Source organism: Urocitellus parryii, chromosome 6 (genome assembly GCF_045843805.1).
Source record: "Urocitellus parryii isolate mUroPar1 chromosome 6, mUroPar1.hap1, whole genome shotgun sequence".
Lineage (NCBI taxonomy): Eukaryota > Metazoa > Chordata > Mammalia > Rodentia > Sciuridae > Urocitellus > Urocitellus parryii.
In genome coordinates this window covers 151,858,113-151,880,104 of record NC_135536.1, presented here as the reverse complement: position 1 = coordinate 151,880,104, position 21,992 = coordinate 151,858,113, and positions in this window count along the sequence as shown.

Below are 21,992 nucleotides of genomic sequence, written 5' to 3'. Positions count from 1 at the left end.
TGAAAATGCACTGGTGGATTCCTCTTAGTTGTGTGTTTCACAGGTGACTCCCAGGGAAATGTTGGTGCCCATCCGTTCTAGGAAGAGAGGGTCTGTGAGACAGTGGGGCTGTAAACCGGCTGCCTGACACCCAGGTCAATGCACTTCCTCTTTTGCATGGCTTTGTCTGTTTGTTCCTGTTGAACTGAAACAGACACTGAAGAGTGGGATGGGAAGGCAGTGACCTTGCTGCAGAAGCCCTTGACTTTTTGGAGTTTTACTCTTTTATTTTTGATTAGCAGATATTAATAGTACATATACACAGGGCTCAGTGTGGTAATTCCATATGTGCAGAGTAAACACTTGGCATTCTTCATTTATTCTTGTTCATTTTCCCCTGCTAAATATATGAATTAAATACAACAGAGAGCTAAAACCCCTCCCAATCACTGCCTCTTCTCCTAAAGTAGTTCTGATTTCTATTTCCAAAGAATCATATCTATGAACTTTTTACAAATTGAATCATTTACTGTGTACTCTGGTGTCTGATTATTATTTTTTTTCTCACTCAAACATGTCTCTCACATTAATTTTGTTTGGTGAGGGGGATATGTCTAATCTCCCCTCATCAGGTCATAGCTGATATAGACTCCTGTACCAAAAAAACAGTTTAATAAGAGAAAAAAAAAAAACCTCCAAGTTTATTAACATGTGCAGTGCATATCACAGGGGAGAAACCACAGCCAAGAATGAACTCCAGACAGTGGACTGGGAACCTGCCTTAAATAACATTTTAACAAAGAACAATAAATTTTAGAGAAGCAACAAGACAATGAAAAAGCAATCCTGGGCTTCAGAATTGAGAAAACTATGGGAAGGCAAATTTATGGGAGGGAACTCCACTGGAAGATTCTTCTGGTATTGCCATCTCTGAGCTAATAAGCAGGCATTGCAAAGAACAATTTCCATCCAAGATTTAGGCAGGAAAGGGGGATTCATTCTTTGTGAATCTCTGTCCTCCTTTTAGGCAAACAAAAAGAAGGAAAGTTTCCCTGAATTTTGATTGTCTTCAGTTCAACAATCCTTTATATTGTGGAGAGAAATATTCTGGTTTCTTTGGGGTTAGAGGAGGAGAGGTTTGTGGCATAAAGAATTATACTGAAGAATTTCACCTTTGCTTTCTTAGAGTTGAAGCCCTGGAGTTTTTAGACCCAGCTATGAACACAGACACCACCAGAAAAGTCTGTTTGGAGGCTGTGTGTGTGTGAGTGTGCATGTCTGTGTGTGTGTGTGTGTGTGTGTGTGTGTACATATGTGTGTATACGTATTATTGAGAAGCATTTCTGCAACAAGTCCCAGGAACACCTGCAAGGGCTGTTCAATTCTGACAAACAGAGCTCTCAGCCTTTCCAACATAAGACTAGCTTTAAGTCGACATGATTTTGGTTGCCTAGAGATTATCATGGTGATATGCTGACTGCTTTTCCAATTTCTAAGGAAACTCATTCCACTGTTCTTTTTTGTAAAATACTGAAAGCCTCTACTTCTCAAGGCATTTCTGCTTTCAGTTTCTAAAAGTATCTGAACAGCTGTGAGGCAACAGCTTCTGTGGAGCTGGAAGCTTAGCTGCTGGTGTGTGGCTACGCGCAGCAGGCAGAGCACAGACACATCTTTTAGTTTTTCTGCTTCTTGGGTTCAAGATATGGGTACATATTTATAGAAGGGAAAGAAGGAATATTCCTTCCACCCAAAATAAATAACTTTGAAAAACAACATAGGAGATATTTCTGTAATTTTACAGGGAGGAATGAATTTGTGAAGAATGAACAGAAACACTGTCATAAATGGAAAGACTCTTAAACTGGACTCCTGAATTAGGAGTCCGCTCATCAAAGCAGCATTAAGTAAGTGAAGATAAACTACAGGGTAGGAGGAGGAGAACAATAAAGGATACTCTTAAGGACACCGCAAATCGATAAAAAAGACAGACATGGAAAGGGGATAAAAAGCTTGAACAAGCAGTTGATATAAGAAGCCATCGAGAGTGCTAATAAACTCATAAAAGGTTATTCATACCACCCATCTTCTTCAGAGAATGATGAGATGCTCTTAGAAACTTAACAGATTGAACAGAACAAAACAGAGAAAAATTCTGATAGTACCAAGTGTTTGTTTCTCATGCCTGTCAGTGTGAATGGGTACAATATTTTAAGAAAAGGCTATTGAGTAGTATTTATTGAATATAAATATATATATATATATATATATATACATATATATATATAACACAACTTATTTATTTTTTTGTGTTAATGACATATGGCATCCACTGTTAATATTGTCAAGAAAATGGGAGATGTCCATCAATTTAGAATGGATCTACAAGTACGATTTATTCAAATAATGAAGTTTTCATATGGCTAATAAAAAGAACATCTTACTTCTATATGCAGTGACCAAATTAATGTTTCAGAGAGAAAGAAACCAGATTCAAAAGAAACTTCATGAAATGTTTCCATTCATATGATATGCACAAAGCTAATCCATGATAAAGACAAAATATTGATTAACTTTGCTGGAGGGGAGTGTAGACAGTGACTAGAATCAGTTTTGTTGTTCATGTTATTCTACAGACACAGCAATAAAAACTAGGAACTTAAGTCAAGAAGGGAAAGCAAAGAGAACAATCCAAAAGGACAAACATTTATGTAGCTGCTTCAGGCTACCGTGATAAGATCATCAAATAAGAAGAGCTGAAGTTTTCTGACTCAATATCAACATTCAGAGTAAGCCTGAAGTCCCAGATTGGTTTAAACAGAAGAGATAACCTGGGAGGTTACAGAAAGAAAGAACCTGTAACATTTATCTCCTGGAGCTATATTTCCCTCCATCCTGTACCTCTCTGTGCCACTAACCTGTTGCATATTCTCTGAAGCACTTGCCACTTTCTGTGTGAACATGATTTGAGTCTGCACATGTGTGTTCACCTCTTGCCCTCAAGAATATAAACTTCCTGATGACAGGATCCCTACCTTTGTTTATAGGATTTTTGAACAAAATAGATGTTTTAAATATTAACGTAGTCTAACTCATCACTAATTTTCCTCTGGTTTGCTCTTTTTTTTTTCATCTTATTTACAAAATCCTTTGCTCTCCAAAAATAACAAATACATCGTGCTTTATCTCTAAAACATTGCATTTAGCTTTTGTTTTCAATTCACCCTTTGGCTAAGATGTATCCTTTTTCACTTGTTGATCATCCATGACACATGTGTATCTTAACTGCACTGTGCTACTCTAGAAAATTGAATAGAGGTAGTGACACAGAGATGGGGGGAGCCTATGCATATCCTTTCAATATAAACCCCTTCTGGGGTAACACAGGACTTCAATGAATCAGAACCATCAGAGAGACATGAAGAAGTTCTGTAAGTACCAGATGATGATTCAGATGGCACAGGCAGAAACAGGGGACAGAAACAGCTGACTGGAGACAGGAGGGTGCTGACATACCCAAACTGATCCCACACTCAAGGGAACTGAGGTCACACTCAGTAGCCTCTGGTGTGAACACCATGTATTTAAGGACCTCCCTCCCCAGTATACCTGACACTCACCTTTCCATACAAAATAACTCCATTTGACTCTATTTTTCATAACAGGCACACATAGTCAAAGGTTAATAAAACTGGTGCTTTGTGTGTTTGTTTCTGGATCATGTTTATTATAGCTACTCAAGGTGCAAATTAATGTAAGCTTCATCTAAACATTTTTCATGAATGCTGAAGCACAAAAGCAACAATTCTGCATGCTGCTTCTCAAACCTTTTTTTTTTAAGATGTTGTCATGATATCCACTCTCAAGTCTTTAGTTAAAATGAATTACATGACCATTTTGCAATGAGGCCCTGAAAATTCTTTCTTGATCCTGGAGATTGTACCCATCACTGATTTACATCCTCTGTTCTCTTTTTATTTTTTTTCAAAAATTTTGTTGGTGCATTATACTTGTACATGGCACATTTTTTAATATGTTACAAACATGCTTGGGAATTGGCTCTGGATAGAAAAAACTCTTTTTTATTAGTTACACATGACAGTACAATGATCTTGACAATTCATACATTTGAATCAAATGGGATATAATTTCTCATTTTTCTGATTGTACAGGTTGCAGAATCACATTGGTCATATAGTCACCTATATACATACAGCAATAATAATATCTATTTTATTCTGCTGCCCTTCCTATCCCCCCTACCCCTCCCCTCCCCTCCCATCACATCTATCTATCCAATCTAATGTGACACACTTCTCTTTTTTTTCTCCTCACAACATCACACATGTATTCTGTATAATGATGAGGGTCTCCTTCCATCTTCCATGCAAATCCCCTTCTCCCTCCTTTTCCCTCCCACCTCTAGACTCTTTCAAGAGTCTAGAGGTGAGAGGGAAAGAGCACAGAATACTTTGAAGAATTCCATTGATTTGTAAAATGGAAAAGTGATAAAAGAATCTTGCCATGGATTCTTCATTGTACCAGACAGACCAAATTTTGTTGAAAAGGCACATATAGGTCAAATTTGGAAAAAAAAAAACTCACTGATTTTTGTGGGAAGTGTGCTGTCATGAAATCAATAGTGTATGTTATAAATGAGTAACTAGGAAGGGAAACCTATATATAAATAGAAAACCAATGGAAATATACTGCCTGCTTATACCTACAAACCATCACCTATATGGAGATTAAAGGAACCCCAAGCTGTAAGCCTGGCTGCCTTCTCCTTCAGTCATCCCAGACACTGAACACACCCAAGAAAATGGCAGGTTGAAAATTATAATGAAATTTGAAGGACTGTACAAGAAATCTTAATTAAAAACCATGTATGTTCATAGTTATCAAATTAATACATTGAGTTTAGGAAGCATTTAAAACCAGAGATATTGCTTTTGTAAAGCCTGGATGTCTCATACCAACTCAACTGCAATCAAAACCTTGAATAATGATTTATATGCAAAAATCCTCAAAAATTTATTTGGAAAAACTTTAACAGTAATGTTGAAATCCATTTTCTTTCTTTCATTTTAATTAGCCATAAATTGTATTTAAAAAGAGGAAATAGAATTTTAAAATGTATTTGAAAAGATACCACCATACAAACCAAAGCAGAAACCCCAGAGGCCCTGGGCCCATAAAAAAAACCACTGTGAAAGTCAATCACTCTCTCAATGTGGAGGAACACTGATGTTCTTTCATGAATCATCTGGTGATCATCTTGCCTAGTTCTTTATAGTCTAGAGCCTGAGGTTCTGCTTCAAGCACCCTGAAATAAGCAGGCTCAACAGCACCCCTTGGTCTCTAGTCTGTTGCACAAGGGCTGTCTTCTAAGGTGGTTCTACAGACTATCAAGTCTTCCACTCAAATGTGTTTTGGGCTTTGTTCTAGCCCTTTGTAATCATCTTTTATTCTTTGTTGTTCTTTTTTTTTTACATATTATTTGTTGATGGTAGAGTTTCTAAAATATGTTAAAGGTTGTCACATATAATAAGGTTTTCCATATTTACTGTTTTCACCATCAAAATCACAGATTGGTAATCATTGCATATCATCTTCTCATAAATGTGATACTCAACATCATTTTTTTAGCCGGATATTTCTGACCAGTTATGCAATAATTTGCTGCAGTCTTCAGGCCAACTCAGGTCACAATTCATATGGAAAGATGGATTTCCAGACTAATTCTTTGACAGAGGAGCATGACTCCTCCGCACAAGACTCTTCTCTTTCTCCTGGCACCTCTTGATTCTAAATTGCTGCAGTCTCAGCCATTATTAGCTTTCCCTTTTTATGTTTATGATACATTTCATCTATTGGAAGGCATATAGGTTGTGTCCACAGTTTAGCAATTACAAATTGTGCTACTATAAACACTGAAGTGGCTGCATTACTGTAGTATGCTGTTTTTTTTAAGTCTTTAGAGTATATAGAGAGGAATAGGACAGCTGGGTCAAATGGTGGGCCCATTCCAAGTTTTCTAAGGAATCTCTCCATACTGCTTTCCAGATTGGTGGCACCAGTTTTCAGTCCCACCAGCAATATAAGAGTGTGCCTTTTTCCCCACATCCTTGCCAACACATGGCATTTGCAGGTAAATGGATGGAGTTGGAGAATATGATGCTAAGTAAAATAAGCCAATCTCAAAACACCAGGGACCGTGAATGTTTTCTCTGATAAGTGGATGCTAATCCCTATTGGTGAGGGTGCATGGGATAAGTGGAAGAACTTTGGATGGGGCCAAGGGGAGGGAGAGGTGCAAAGGGATAGGAAAGACAGTGGAATGAGATGGACATCATTACCCTAGGTACATGTATAATTGCACGAATGGTGTGACTCTACTTTGTGCACAACCAAAGAAGTGAAAAATTCTGCTCCATCTGTGTACAATGAATGGAAGAGCTTTCTACTGTCATACATAACTTATTAGAATAAATAAATAAGATAAATGTTTCCTTTACAGAACTAATGCCTCCTGGCAGCCCTTAACAAAAGATCAGTTACCTGGACAGCTTAGGTCTCAGCCAAGGTGGCCTCATCATTCCTGACAGTGAACACACCCCAGCATATCTCAGCAGCTTCATGGGCTGCTTACTGCATGGTCCTGGTACCCAAATCTCTATCTTTGGCTCTGATGCTGATCCAAGGAAAAAGAAGTTTTATTGCTTTGCTGGCAAAGGACTCACATTACAGAGACTGTCATTCTAACTGCGGGTAAGAGGGCTTGGGCTGGAGATGTAATTCAGTGGTAGAGTGTCTGCCAAGCATGTGGGAAGCCCTGGGTTCAATCCTCAGCCAAAAAAGAGAGAGAGAGAGAGAGAGAGAGAGAGAGAGAGAGAGAGAGAGAGAGAGAGAGAGAGAAGAGGGGGATACAATGGCTGTTTTCCCAGTATCACTATCAGTATATCTAATTAACATTTAACTTAGTCCCTTAAAAGAACTGTTGTTTCAGTTTCCAGGTCTGGAATTTCTTTTTTTCTTTTTTTTTTCTTTGAGAGAGAGAGAAAGAGAGAGAGAGAGAGAGAGAGAGAGAGAGAGAGAGAGAGAGAGAGAATTTTTAATATTTATTGTTTAGTTTTCGGCAGACACAACATCTTTATTTTATTTGTATGTGGTGCTGAGGATCGAACCCAGTGCCCCATGCATGCCAGGTGAGCACGCTACTGCTTGAGCCACATCCCCAGCCCCAGGTCTGGAATTTCTATGTTCTTGAAGACAATGAACAGAAGAGAAAGAAGAATATTAACCTTGTTTCTCTCATGAGAAAAAGAAATTTTAAAATGTTAGTTTTAAAAAATAAGTTGCCAGTGGTCACGCCCAAGGTTTATATTTAAAGCATGAAGTGGATCCTGTTATGTGAAAGAGAACTTCTGGTACAGATCTAAAGAGAAAATAGGCATGGGGGCAACCAATTACTTCTCCTTCATCTAAAAAAAGTACAGTTTGAATATCACTTACCTAAAGTTTTGGGGACTAGAAGTTTCAGATCTTTAGACTTTCATAGATTTGGGAATTTTTGAAATAAACATAATCATAATGAGAGATCTTAAGGGTGGGACCCAAGTCTAAACACAAAATCCATTTGTTTTATTCACATCATCTATACATATCTAAAGGTAATTTTATGTAATAATTTGTGTGTGTGCATTTCAAGTACAACTTATCCCATGAGATCAGGTATAGAATTTTCCACTGTAGTTATTTATGTTGGTGTTCAAAAACAAATTATATTTCAGAGCATTTCAGATTTCATGTTTTGAATCAGGGATGCTCAACCTACATATTTTCCTTCCTTCCCACTTGATCCATGAGCCTGGTTCTTTAACTGCCTGCATGTATGTGGTACTCTGCAAACCATTGTCTCACGACTTCAGTTTATCTGCAGAGGCAAGACTTTGAGCTTGTTATGCCTGTTGTCCTTATTTAACAGATGCACAGATAAGGAACACAGCATCTCCAAGAGAAGAGAATGCGTCAGTGTGACTCAGCTTAGCAGCGGTAAAGTCAAGACTAGAATCCAGGGCCATGCATGGCATAGCCAAGGTGCCTTGGTCAGAATTGGCCTCTGCTTGTGCACCTCTTGCTCTCTGCTGTTTGACAATAGAAGAACTGCAAAAATAAAACTTTTAAAAAATGTAAATTATTAAATTAAATAATTAGATAATCTAAATTATCTAGAGTTCACTTTCTTTCTTATCAACTGTATGGGAGCTATTGGAGCAGTCACAGACATGAGTCCTGTCATTCTCTGTCTGATGTCAAAATCCTTGAGATGGGGGGAATGTCCGTCTCTTTTATCATTTTTGAGTCAGCTTTTTAGCAACCATGTTTCAGAGGTTTCTTGTGTTATTTATTGTTTGTGGAATATATTGCTTTGTTTTATACTTTTTTGATGCTATTTCCACATTTATTTTCCAAGGTTTTTCTAAGCTATTCCTATAGTTCCATTTGACCTATTTTTCTTCCCTCATGTGTTAAATTCGCTTTACATGATTTTTCCATTTCTTCCTTTGAATTTCAGTTGCTCCATTGTCTGCTATTTTTAGTTTTCATGTTAATTTAATGGATACACTATTGACAAAATTAATAGTAATACCTGTACTTTTTATATTTTTCATCGACCTTATTTTATAATGCATTGTGGCTCTCCATTATGGAATGGATGAGTTTCATTGCTGCAGGATAAAGATGGGTACCCGTCAAAAAAGTAGAGACATTGATCAGCTTTGTCTGTGAAGTCGAATTTTTTTTTGAAGCTTGGAGTCTATTAAGGGCATCGAATTGAAAGTAAAATCTTGCCCAGAGAAAAGGGATTTTTAAATCTCAGAAACTTCTCCTTATATATCATGGGCTAGAGTTCAGAAGAGCCATTGGTCGGAAGAAGTTAAAATGTGACATGAGAAGAGTCATAAATAGAGGCAGGCTCCTTCTTAGTGAGGATGGAAAACAAAGACTAGCTCACAGGGGAGAGGTGGGAGAGAACTGGCAGGGCCGTGAGGTTTGCAGCACACTATCTGTGGGTTGCCTCCAGGAGAAGGAGGCAAAGAGAAACCCAGATAGATGAGGGATTATGACAGAGTCAAGGACATCCATCTGAATGGGGCTTCAGTTTCCTCCCTTTCTGGCCAATATGGTAGCACAGCATCTGGGAGGTCTGAAAAATCTGAATAAATGTGCAAAGGAAGGCATGTCTGGTCTTTGAATGGAGGCATGTACACAAAGGATTAGCATAAATAGTTATAAAAAGACAGGAAATGTCCTCAAGTGTAACAGGATCCTGTACTTACCTCACCGCTATTTTTCCCTAGTGGTGGTCATCATTTAAGGACCCCCATCAGGTAACAGGTGCCGTGAGAGCAGAAACCAGGATGATGTCGATCTCATTCAAGGATGGACCTCCAGCCCCATCTAGCCCCCACAACCCATGTCAGAACCTGGGGGTAGAGAGTTTCTTCTTTTCATGACTGAAGTAGGAGCTTCTCCAGGATGCTGGTTTTAGGGATCTCACTTTGGACTGGCATTTTGCTGTCAACCGCTTGCTCATTAACCTTAAATCTGTTAGAGGCTAATTAATAAATGCATTAAAATACAAGTTTGTTCATCAATAGAAATTAGAAGAAATATGTTCAGGTAAGCAGGTCCTTAAAGCTATGCATGTTCACATTAATACTATTTGTAACAATAATAATTGTCATTACTTGGTGGATACTCTCCAGGTCCACACATGGAGGAATTCATGGGTATTAGTACATGTAATCCTCACAATAATCCTGTGAACAAGGTACTTGGAAGCCAATTTCTACCTGGGCACTTTGATGAAAGGGTAAAGGGTGTCTGTACCACTGATTCACATCCCCAGTTATTTTTTATTTTCTTATTTTGAGACAAGTTAGCCTTGAACTTGTGATCCTCCTGCCTCAGCCTCCTGAGTCAATGGAATTACAGTCCTGTACCACTGTACTTGGTAAGGGCACTTTGATTTACTCAGTTAAGCAATTGATAAGTTCTTAGTGATGAAATGTAGATATTTCATTGTATGGTCTGCTTCTCATTCCTCCAGATTTCTGAGACAGTATCTTGGTATTCCCATCCAGTATTGACTTTGTTATTCTTTTCAGCAGAGGTTCCACATATCTTTAAATAGCTTTTCAATTTCATATTTTATTTGGTAGAGCACAAATCTAATCTCCTACCCTCAGTTCACATTCATAATCCTCCATCATTCAGTCCTGATTTAAAATATCTTGTAAACAGTCAATTGAAGTGTGTGATAGAAAAATGCCTCCTAGCATATGCTTAAATTCCCAGAATAATTCAAATGTGCCCTTTCATTATGATTCAGTTTCATATTATTTACAGAGTTGAAATGGTGTGCCCCACAGTACGCAGGGAGTACAACATCTCTAGGTAAAAGACATACAGATCAGGGAGGTGAACAGAATTATGGCTTGACATCGCCTTTGGAATAAAACAAACTGTGGTTAGAATCTCAGCTGTATCACTTTTTGCTAGTGACCTTGGGCATTTGTTCCATTCTTGGAGCCTCAGTTTCCTCTTCTGCTTAATGTAACAATTGGCACTTGGTAAATAACAGTGAACAATAATCATAGTTGAAATGCACTGCATATCATCACCTTCACCTACTGCAGAAACATCACAGATGAAGGAGATGAGCAGGTCTGGCACATAGCGAGCTCAGGAAAGACAGGGAAATAGCACCTAAAAATCCCAGGTCAGCAGCATTTTCATCTCCAAAATCATTGAGGACTCTAAGAGATTTTGCAAATATTGATCAACAATTAAAACTAAAAAAAAGTCTTAAGAATATATTAACTCATCTTAATGCAATACACAATAACATAAATGCCATATGTTTATGAACAATAACTATATTGTCCAGAATTTTAAAATAAATTTTTATTTAATTTCTGTAAATCTATTCTTCTAACATTTACTCTAACACAAGAGAGTTAGACTCTGCAATTCACTTCTCCCCAAAGTCTATTGTGATATGTCACTTTGATTAAAATCTGAGCCCAAAGCCAAGCCTCTCATGGGAAAGGGGGTTAGAAAGGGATGGTGTTTGTCTCTGGGTGTGCCATTTATCTACATGTCTATTTTGTTGCCAGTACCATGCTTTTTTGTGTTACTATGGCTCTGAAGCATAGTTTAAAGTCTGGTATTGTGCTTCACTCTTCTTGCTAAGAATTGCTTTGGCTATTCAGGATCCCTTATTTTTCAAACTGAATTTCATGATTGCTTTATCTAAATCTATAAAGACTGTCATTGGGATTTTAACAGGAATTGCATTATATCTGTATAACACTTTTGGTAATTAGGCCATTTTGACAATATTAATTCTGCCTATCCAGGAGCATGGGAGATCTTTCCATTTTCTAAGGTCGTCTTCAATATCTTTCTTTAGTGTTCTGTAGTTTTCTTTTTTTTTTTTTTTTTTTTTTTTTTTATTGGACGTTCATAACATTACATAGTTCTTAATACATCATATTACACGGTTGATTCACGTGGATTATGAACTCCCGCTTTTACCCCGTATACAAATTGCTGTATCACATCAGTTTCCCTTCCATTGATTGACATATTGCCTTTCTAGTGTCTGATGTATTCTGCTGTCTGTCCAATTCTCTACTATCCCCCCTCCCTTCCCCTCCCCTCCCCTCCCCTCCCCTTTTCTCTCTCTACCCCTTCTACTGTAAATCATTTCTTCCATTTGTATTATCTTGTCTTGCCCCTCCTTTCCTCTTATATGACATTTTGTATAACCCTGAGGATCGCCTTCCATTTCCATGCAATTTCCCTTCTCACTCCCTTTCCCTCCCACCTCTCATCCCTATTTAATGTAAATCTTATTCTCAAGCTCTTCGTCCCTGCCCTGTCCTTGTTTACTCCCCTTATATCAAAGGAGTCATTTGGTATTTGTTTTTTAAAGATTGACTAGCTTCACTTAGCATAATCTGCTCTAATGCCATCCATTTCCCTCCAAATTCTATGATTTTGTCATTTCTTAATGCAGAGTAATACTCCATAGTATATAAATGCCACATTTTTTTTATCCATTCATCTATTGAAGGGCATCTAGGCTGGTTCCACAGTCTTGCTATCGTGAATTGAGCTGCTATGAACATCGATGTAGCAGTGTCCCTGTAGCATGCTCTTGTTAGGGCTTTAGGGAATAGACCGAGAAGGGGAATAGCTGGGTCAAATGGTGGTTCCATTCCCAGCTTTCCAAGAAATCTCCATACTGCTTTCCAAATTGGCTGCACCAATTTGCAGTCCCACCAGCAATGAACAAGAGTGCCCTTTTCCCCGCATCCTCTCCAGCACTTATTGTTGTTTGACTTCCTAATGGCTGCCAGTCTTACTGGAGTGAGATGGTATCTTAGGGTAGTTTTGATTTGCATTTCTCTGACTGCTAGTGATGGTGAGCATTTTTTCATGTACTTATTGATTGATTGTATGTCCTCCTCTGAGAAGTGTCTGTTCAGGTCCTTTGCCCATTTATTGATTGGGTTATTTGTTATCTTATTGTCTAATTTTTTGAGTTCTTTGTATATTCTGGTTATTAGGGCTCTATCTGAAGTGTGTGGAGTAAAGATTTGTTCCCAGGATGTAGGCTCCCTGTTTATCTCTCTTATTGTTTCTTTTGCTGAGAAAAAACTTTTTAGTTTGAGTAAGTCCCATTTGTTGATTCTATTTGTTAACTCTAGCGCTATGGGTGTCCTATTGAGGAATTTGGAGCCCGATCCCACAGCGTGTAGATCATAACCAACTTTTTCTTCTATCAGATGCGATGTCTCTGATTTAATATCAAGCTCCTTGATCCATTTTGAGTTAACTTTTGTGCACGGCGAGAGATAGGGATTCAGATTCATTTTGGTGCAAATGGATTTCCAGTTTTCCCAGCACCATTTGTTGAAGATGCTATCCTTCCTCCATTGCATGCTTTTAGCCCCTTTATCAAAAATAAGATAGTTGTAGTTTTGTGGATTGGTTATTGTGTCCTCTATTCTGTACCATTGGTCCACCCGCCTGTTTTGGTACCAGTACCATGCTGTTTTTGTTACTATTGCTCTGTAGTATAGTTTGAAGTCTGGTATCTCTATACCGCCTGATTCACACTTCCTGCTTAGTATTGTTTTTGCTATTCTGGGTCTTTTATTATTCCATATGAATTTCATGATTCTTTTATCGATTTCTACAAGATATGCTGTTGGGATTTTGATTGGCATTGCATTGAACTTATATAGGACTTTTGGTAATATCGCCATTTTGATGATGTTGGTTCTGCCTATCCATGAGCAGGGTATATTTTTCCATCTTCTAAGGTCTTCTTCTATGTCTTTCTTTAGGGTTCTGTAATTTTCATTGTATAAATCTTTCACCTCTTTTGTTAGGTTGATTCCCAAGTATTTTATTTTTTGGGGGGATATTGTGAATGGAGTAGTTGTCCTCATTTCCGTTTCAGAGGATTTGTCGCTGATATACAGGAAAGCCTTTGATTTATGCGTGTTGATCTTATATCCTGCCACTTTGCTGAATTCATTTATTAGCTCTAATAGCTTCTTTGTAGACCCTTTTGGGTCTGCTAGGTATAGAATCATATCATCTGCAAATAGTGATAATTTAAGTTCTTCTTTTCCTATTTTTATGCCTTTAATTTCTTTCGTCTGCCTAATTGCTCTGGCCAGTGTTTCGAGGACTATGTTGAACAGAAGTGGTGAGAGAGGGCATCCCTGTCTTGTACCAGATCTTAGAGGGAATGCCTTCAATTTTTCTCCATTCAGAATGATGCTGGCCTGTGGCTTATCATAGATTGCTTTTACAATGTTGAGGTATGATCCAGTTATCCCTAATTTTTCTAGAGTTTTGAACATAAAGGGATGCTGTACTTTGTCGAAAGCTTTTTCTGCATCTATCGAGATGATCATATGGTTCTTATTTTTAAGTCTATTGATGTGGTGGATAACATTTATTGATTTCCGTATATTGAACCAACCTTGCATACCAGGGATGAATCCTACTTGATCATGGTGTATAATTTTTTTGATATGTATTTGAATCCGATTCGCCAGAATTTTATTGAGGATTTTTGCATCAAGGTTCATTAGAGATATTGGTCTGTAGTTTTCTTTCTTTGAAGTGTCTTTGTCTGGTTTCGGAATCAGGGTGATGTTGGCCTCGTAGAACGAATTCGGAAGTTCTCCCTCCTTTTCTATTTCCTGAAATAGCTTGAAAAGTATTGGTGTTAGTTCCTCTTTAAAGGTTTTGTAAAACTCTGCTGTATACCCATCCGGTCCTGGGCTTTTCTTAGTTGGTAGTCTTTTGATGGTTTCTTCTATTTCCTCTATTGTTATTGGTCTGTTTAGGTTGTCTACGTCTTCCTGACTCAGTCTTGGCAGATCATAAGACTTAAGGAATTTATCTATGCCTTCACTATCTTCTATTTTATTGGAGTATAAGGATTCAAAATAATTTCTGATTATCATCTGTATTTCTGAAGTGTCTGTTGTGATATTGCCTTTTTCATCCCGTATGCTAGTAATTTGGGTTCTCTCTCTTCTTCTCTTCGTTAGCATGGCTAAGGGTCTGTCAATTTTATTTATTTTTTCAAAAAACCAACTTTTAGTTTTGTCGATTTTTTCAATTGTTTCTTTTGTTTCAATTTCATTAATTTCAGCTCTGATTTTAATTATTTCTTGCCCTCCACTTCTTTTGCTGTTGTTTTGCTCTTCTTTTTCTAGGCTTTTGAGATGAAGTATGAGATCATTTATTTGTTGGTTTTTTCTTTTTTTGAGGAATGAACTCCAAGCAATGAATTTTCCTCTTAGAACTGCTTTCAATGTGTCCCATAGATTCCGATAAGTTGTGTCTGTGTTTTCATTTGACTCTAGGAATTTTTTAATTTCCTCCTTAATGTCTTCTAGAACCCATTGATCATTAAGCAACCTATTGTTCATTCTCCAGGTGATGCTTGATTTTTCCTTCCTTCTTTTATCATTGATTTTCAGTTTCATTCCATTATGATCAGATAAGATGCATGGTATTATCTCCACCCCTTTATATTGTCCAAGAGTTGCCCTGTGACATAATATATGGTCTATTTTTGAGAAGGTTCCATGTGCTGCTGAGAAAAAAGTGTAATTACTTGATGTTGGGTGGTATAGTCTATATATGTCAATTAAGTCTAGGTTATTAATTATGTTATTGAGTTCTATAGTTTCCTTATTTAACTTTTGTTTGGAAGATCTGTCCAGTGGTGAGAGAGGTGTATTAAAGTCTCCCATGATTATTGTATGGTGGTCTATTAGACTCTTGAACTTGAGAAGCGTTTGCTTGATGAACATAGCAGCACCGTTGTTTGGGGCATATATATTTATGATTGTTATGTCTTGTTGGTGTATGGTTCCCTTGAGCAGTATGAAGTGTCCTTCTTTATCCCTTTTGATTAACTTTGGCTTGAAATCTATTTTATTAGATATGAGTATGGACACTCCTGCTTGTTTCCGCAGTCCATATGAGTGGTATGATTTTTCCCACCCTTACACCTTCAGTCTATGAATATCTTTTCCTATCAGATGCGTCTCCTGTAGGCAGCATATTGTTGGGTCTTGTTTTGTGATCCATTCTGCTAGCCTGTGTCTCTTAATTGGTGAGTCTAAGCCATCAACACTTAAGGTTATTATTGAGATATGATTTGTTCTTCCAGCCATATTTGTTTATTGATGTTACTAAACCTGGTTTGTTATCCTCTTTGACTACTTTCCCCCCTTTACTGTCCTACCTCCCATTGTTGGTTTTCAATGTTATTTTCCATTTCTTCTTCCTGTAATGTTTTGCCAAGGATTTTTTGAAGAGATGGTTTTCTAGCTGCGAATTCTTTTAACTTTTGTTTATCATGGAAGGTTTTAAATTCATCTTCTATCCTGAAGCTTAATTTCGCCGGATACACGATTCTTGGTTGGAACCCATTTTCTTTCAGTGTTTGAAATATGTTATTCCAGGATCTTCTAGCTTTCAGAGTCTGTGTCGAGAGATCAGCTGTTATCCTGATTGGTTTACCCCTAAATGTAATCTGCTTTCTTTCTCTTGCAGCTTTTAAAATTCTCTCCTTATTCTGTATGTTGGACATCTTCATTATAATGTGTCTAGGTGTGGATCTCTTATGATTTTGCACCATCGGCGTCCTGTAGGCTTCTAGGATTTGGGATTCTGTCACATTCTTCATGTCTGGGAAGTTTTCTTGTATTATTTCACTGAATAGATTGCTTAATCCTTTGGTTTGGAGCTCTGTGCCTTCCTGTATCCCAATGACTCTTAAGTTTGGTCTTTTGATATTATCCCATAGCTCTTGAATGTTCTGCTCATGGTTTCTTAGTAGACTTGCTGAGCTATCTATGTTCTTTTCAAGTTGAAATACTCTGTCTTCATTGTCTGATGTTCTATCTTCTAAGTGATCCACTCTGCTGGTAGTATTCTCAATTGAGTTTTTAAGTTGGTTTATTGTTTCCTGCATTTCTAGTATTTCTATTTGTTTGTTTTTTATTACCTCTATCTCCCTGTGAAATTGATCTTTTACTTCCTGGATTTGTTTGTCAATGTGATCTTTCATTGTCTGATTTTGCTGTCTCATGTCTTCCTTGAGACTCCAGATCATCTGAAGCATATATATCCTGAACTCTTTATCTGATATTCCATCTGTTGCAGATATTACCTCTTCTAAAGTTGAGTTGACCTGCATTGCTTGTGATCCTTTCTTTCCTTGTCTTTTCATACTGCACGCGCTTCTTTCTGCTTGGTGCAACTGTTGTGTTTTTGAAATTTACTAGCCTGAAATCACCTCTTCCGTAACTGAATGAGCTGTGATCAGTAGAACATGGGGATGATTACATCATCTCTTTGAAATGGCGGCTGTTGTCCTCCTCTGTGGTCCGACCAGTGTCTGGAACCAAACTGGACCACTTCTCTCCTCTGTCTCAAAGCTGAAACTCCGCCCTAAGCGCTGCCAAAGTCCTAGCGCCAAACCGCTAGAGGCCGTTCATAGACTCAGCCCTGCAGGGCCCAGATCAGCTGCCGCCGTGACCGGCAGGATTGTGTTCCTGATCCGAGTTGCTCCGAACCGGCTGGAGGGGGGTGGGGTGGTAGGAGTGTGGATCCTAGCGCTGAACCACCTGAGGCCAATCCCAGACTCAGCCCTGCAGGGCCCAGATCAGCCGCTGCCGTGACCGGCGGGATTGTGAACCTGATCCGCGTCGCTCCGAACCGGCTGGAGGGTGGTGGGGTGGTAGGAGTGTGGGTCCTAGCGCTGAACCGCCTGAGGCCGATCCCAGACTCAGTCCTGCAGGGCCCAGATCAGCCGCTGCCGTGACCAGCGGGATTGTGAACCTGATCCGAGTCGCTCCGAACCGGCTGGAGGGGGGTGGGGTGGTAGGAGTGTGGATCCTAGCGCTGAACCGCCTGAGGCCGATCCCAGACTCAGCCCTGCAGGGCCCAGATCAGCCGCCGCCGTGACCGCAGGATTGTGTTCCTGATCCGAGTTGCTCCGAACCGGCTGGAGGGGGGTGGGGTGGTAGGAGTGTGGGTCCTAGCGCTGAACCGCCTGAGGCCGATCCCAGACTCAGTCCTGCAGGGCCCAGATCAGCTGCTGCCGTCACCGGCGGGATTGTGACCCTGATCCGCGTCGCTCCGAACCGGCTGGAGGGGGGTGGGGTGGTAGGAGTGTGGATCCTAGCGCTGAACCGCCTGAGGCCGATCCCAGACTCAGCCCTGCAGGGCCCAGATCAGCCGCCGCCGTGACTGGCAGGATTGTGTTCCTGATCCGGGTTGCTCCGAACCGGCTGGAGGGGGGTGGGGTGGTAGGAGTGTGGATCCTAGCGCTGAACCACCTGAGGCCAATCCCAGACTCAGCCCTGCAGGGCCCAGATCAGCCGCCGCCGTGACCGGCAGGATTGTGTTCCTGATCCGGGTTAGTCCGAACCGGCTGGAGGGGGGTGGGGTGGTAGGAGTGTGGGTCCTAGCGCTGAACCGTCTGAGGCCGATCCCAGACTCAGTCCTGCAGGGCCCAGATCAACCGCTGCCGTGACCGGCGGGATTGTGACCCTGATCCGCGTCGCTCCGAACCGGCTGGAGGGGGGTGGGGTGGTAGGAGTGTGGATCCTAGCGCTGAACCGCCTGAGGCCGATCCCAAACTCAGCCCTGCAGGGCCCAGATCAGCAAACGCCGTGACCGGCAGGATTGTGTTCCTGATCTGAGTTGCTCCGAACCGGCTGGAGGGGGGTGGGGTGGTAGGAGTGTGGGTCCTAGCGCTGAACCGCCTGAGGCCGATCCCAGACTCAGCCCTGCAGGGCCCAGATCAGCCAACTCCGTGACCGGCAGGATTGTGTTCCTGAACCGAGTTGCTCCGAACCGGCTGGAGGGGGGTGGGGTGGTAGGAGTGTGGGTCCTAGCGCTGAACCGCCTGAGGCCGATCCCAGACTCAGTCCTGCAGGGCCCAGATCAGCTGCTGCCGTGACCGGCGGGATTGTGACCCTGATCCGCGTAGCTCCGAACCGGCTGGAGGGGGGTGGGGTGGTAGGAGTGTGGATCCTAGCGCTGAACCACCTGAGGCCGATCCCAGACTCAGCCCTGCAGGGCCCAGATCAGCCGCTGCCGTGACCGGCAGGATTGTGTTCCTGATCCGGGTTAGTCCGAACCGGCTGGAGGGGGGTGGGGTGGTAGGAGTGTGGGTCCTAGCGCTGAACCGTCTGAGGCCGATCCCAGACTCAGTCCTGCAGGGCCCAGATCAGCAAACGCCATGACCAGCAGGATTGTGTTCCTGATCCGGGTTGCTCCGAACCAGCTGGAGGAGGGTGGGGTGGTAGGAGTGTGGATCCTAGCGCTGAACCACCTGAGGCCGATCCCAGGCTCAGCCCTGCAGGGCCCAGATCAGCAAACGCCGTGACCGGCAGGATTGTGTTCCTGATCCGGGTTGCTCCGAACCAGCTGGAGGGGGGTGGGGTGGTAGGAGTGTGGATCCTAGCGCTGAACCGCCTGAGGCCGATCCCAAACTCAGCCTTGCAGGGCCCAGATCAGCAAACGCCGTGACCGGCAGGATTGTGTTCCTGATCCGGGTTGCTCCGAACCGGCTGGAGGGGGGTGGGGTGGTAGGAGTGTGGATCCTAGCGCTGAACCGCCTGAGGCCGATCCCAGGCTCAGCCCTGCAGGGCCCAGATCAGCCGCTGCCGTGACCGGCGGGATTGTGTTCCTGATCCGAGTTGCTCCGAACCGGCTGGAGGGGGGTGGGGTGGTAGGAGTGTGGATCCTAGCGCTGAACCACCTGAGGCCGATCCCAGGCTCAGCCCTGCAGGGCCCAGATCAGCCGCCGCCGTGACCGGCAGGAATCTGTCCCTGATCCGAGTTGCGGAGATTCAGTCGCCTGGGACAAACTGACCCCTCACACAGACTTACTAGTTATCGGCAGGTCTCCTTCCCGTGGAATATTGTTAGAAGATCTTCAGCAGGTCCCATGCAAGTGTATTTATGTGTCTCTCTGATCCTGTTACTGCGGAGGTATAGGAAATGCTGCTTGCTCGCCGGCCGCCATGTTGGATCCCCTGTAGTTTTCATTGTAGAGGTCTTTTACCTCTTTTGATAGATTGATTCCCAATTATCTCATACTAGACAAAGATGCCAAAAGCATTCACTGGAGAAAAGACAGCCTATTCAACAAATGATTCTGGTAAAACTGGAAATCCATGTTTAATAAAATGAAATTAAACTTCTATCTCTCACATGCACAAAACTCAACTCAAAGTGGATCAAAGACTTAGGTGCTAGAACAGAGGCCCTGCATCTAATAGATTAAAAAGTAGGCCTAAATCGTCATCATGTCAGTTTAGGATCTGACTTCCTTAACAAGATTCCTAAAGTACAGGAAATAAAATCAAGATGGATTCAAACTAAAAAGCTTCTTCTCGGCAAAGGAAACAATCAATAACATAAAAAGAGAGGCTACAGAATGGGAGAAAACCTTTACCACAAGTACCTAAGATATAGCATTAATCTCCTGCCGCGTCCGGCTAACGGGAACCGAGTCCGGCGAGAGACGTCGAGGTTAAAAAATAAAAAAAAAAATCACAGGACACCAAGGTTCTTCATCCAGGAGGAGGCATGTGTGCCGTTTATTATCCAAGTTTGTTCCCTTATATACTTTCTATAACTGCAGTGGAAATTTAGCCAAAACAGAGGAGGAATAACACCTGCTACTCTTGGGTTACCGTGACCGTCCCTTATCAGAAAGCTCCGAGAAGGCCAAGATGTTCCCAAAAAGGCATATATGTCTGAGGCAGATAAACATGAAACCGCAAGCCTGCTTCACGACCCTGTGAGCTGGCCACTTTGACATGCAGAACAAGAAACTCGGGGCTGAGCCCCAGGGGCCAGGGAAGGCCTGCCACCAGCAAGTCCCCCTCTTTAGTTTTTTGCATGTCAAAGGGAATCAAGTAGCCCCTGTCTTAGGTCATCCACCGCCCCTGCACTGCTTACCCGTCTCTGGGGAGGCCCCATTCCCCTGGCTTAGGTTGCAGTGCAAGCGTGGAAGTTGCCCGTCACTGGGTACTACAAGATCAGCTCTTGTCCTAGTAAATGAACACTTTTCAGTTAGGATGTCATGGCCAGCAGGACACAACTGCGGATCCCAGTCATAATCTTTGCCAGTGGGATAGCTATGACCAGGGAGCTTTCTGAACGTAAGGGTCTGGGATGACGGCACCAAGTCAGCAGGGTAATTAGGGACCTGGGCAAAAGCAGGCACATAGGAGGGCTGGGTATTGGCTCCTGTCCATCTACATCTCATCTCCGGATGGGTCGTAAGTACACCTCGTGGGCGGAGTCATCCATCTCCAGGCGTTGATAGTGAACCTGTATTGGCTTGGAGGTTAAAATGTTAATCTGGTCCTTAATGAATTGAGTTATCCTATTTGCAACACAAGGTCCCAAGGTTGCAATCAAAAGAAGACTCAGTAGGGCCCCAAGAGGGGAAGAAGGTAGGGCAGGAACCCATTCATCCCAGTCCAAAGAGGGTTCTCAAATAATTCTTTTCTCTAGGTCTTCTTGAAGCTCCTTGATTTTAGTGCGAACTATGCCCGATTTATTGGCATAGAAGCAGCACCTTTCTCCCAAAGCCAAGCAAATCCCTCCCTGATTGGTGGTCAGCAGATCTAGGCCTTGCCTATTCTGAAGGACTACTTCTGCCAAAGAGTCAATTTGGTCTTGTAGGTCCCCAATAGTGCCAGATAGGGTCTGCACATCATCTATAAGCTGCTGAGATAGACGGCGGTAAGAATGTATTGCTGTACCCAGTCCAGCTGTTCCTGTGCCCACAGCAGCCATTATCCCCAGTGTGGCGAGTAGCGGTAGAGCCTGTATAACTTGCCTGTGCCTTTTTACTAGGGTGTCTAGACTGGGAATAGGTAAGGGCTCATCCCCAGGGACAATGGTTGTTATATCAGGGAGGAGCAAGGCGAGGACACAGACACCTGTCCAATTTGCAGGGAGTTGGGGGAAGGCAGAGTTCCCACCACACATAAAAACAGTGCCATTAGGGGGGCAGAGGGCTGGAGTGGGTGAGGAATAATTCTTGGTTATTGAGATTGACCGGTTTCCAAAGGAAGTCACTCCAACATCAACATCATAGGTGTTATTTTGCATCATACCCAGGAGACATTCTGTGAAAGTGCCCATAGGTTGGACCTTGAAAGGCAGCCCGGGCTGGCAGGTCTCATCATCAGATATGGTGGCATTGATAGGAACCGCCACGGGCATGACTGCCCCTGTTGTGATGCAGAGCCAGCAGTCACTAGCAAGCGTGGGATCAGAGTTGTTAAGTAAGAAAAGGGTGGTTTTTAAGATATCCCACGTATTGGCATCCAGATCTGGGAGCTGAGACTTAGGCAGCACCAAGG